The following is a 704-nucleotide window of genomic DNA, read 5'->3' on the forward strand; positions in this document are numbered from 1 at the left end:
CTTCAGGGATCCAAGTGTTATTAGAAAGAATCGGATTCGGGGTACAGAATTTATTTTATCAACATGAATAGTAAAGCCAAGCATGGTGGCTTTCATTCTTTGTTCTTTTAGAGCGAAGTGTCCTTCGAAAAAATATTCTGCTTCTGGTTTTTGGATTCAAAAAGTTTTCCTTTAAAAACAAAACGATAACATCATACATTAGCCGGCATAAAAGAAAAAGTCAACTCGCTAGAAGGAGGGCTTGAACCTCCGACCTTGTGGTTAACAGCCACACGCTCTAACCAACTGAGCTATTCCAGCTTATTGATTCTGCTCCTTTTTAGTTTCCTGATATATATAAAAATTGATACTGTATATGGTCACAAAAAGTTTCGTGTAACTATTAAGATTATGAGTTTGCGAGGTCAATGTCAAAAGATATCTTTTTATTTTTTTAAATAAAATTTTGTATTTTTTTTAAAAATCCCTTCTCTTCACCTAGATTTAATTAAATCAATTTTTAAACTAATTTAAAATAAAACGAGTTAAGTTTTTTAGTTGATGAGGGATGAAATGGACTTTTTAGAGATAAGGAGGTTTAATAGGACTCCTTTTCTTTTCTTAATTATTTTGTTCTATTTTTTGAAAAAATGTTTATCATATTTTTTCACACGTGTATCAAAAGGCCAGATCTAGAGCCCATGAATATGAGAGTCGGCCATGGA

General features: G+C 31.8%; 1 non-coding gene across 1 annotated transcript; it reads right to left on the reverse strand.

The window, feature by feature from the left end:
• Window positions 1–226: 226 nt before the first annotated feature.
• Window positions 227–300, reverse strand: TRNAN-GUU (transfer RNA asparagine (anticodon GUU)). The gene has a single exon. It is a non-coding gene; the product is annotated as a tRNA-Asn (tRNA).
• Window positions 301–704: the final 404 nt, after the last annotated feature.

The sequence above is a fragment of the Populus trichocarpa genome, chromosome 18 (genome assembly GCF_000002775.5).
Source record: "Populus trichocarpa isolate Nisqually-1 chromosome 18, P.trichocarpa_v4.1, whole genome shotgun sequence".
In the NCBI taxonomy this organism is placed as follows: domain Eukaryota; kingdom Viridiplantae; phylum Streptophyta; class Magnoliopsida; order Malpighiales; family Salicaceae; genus Populus; species Populus trichocarpa.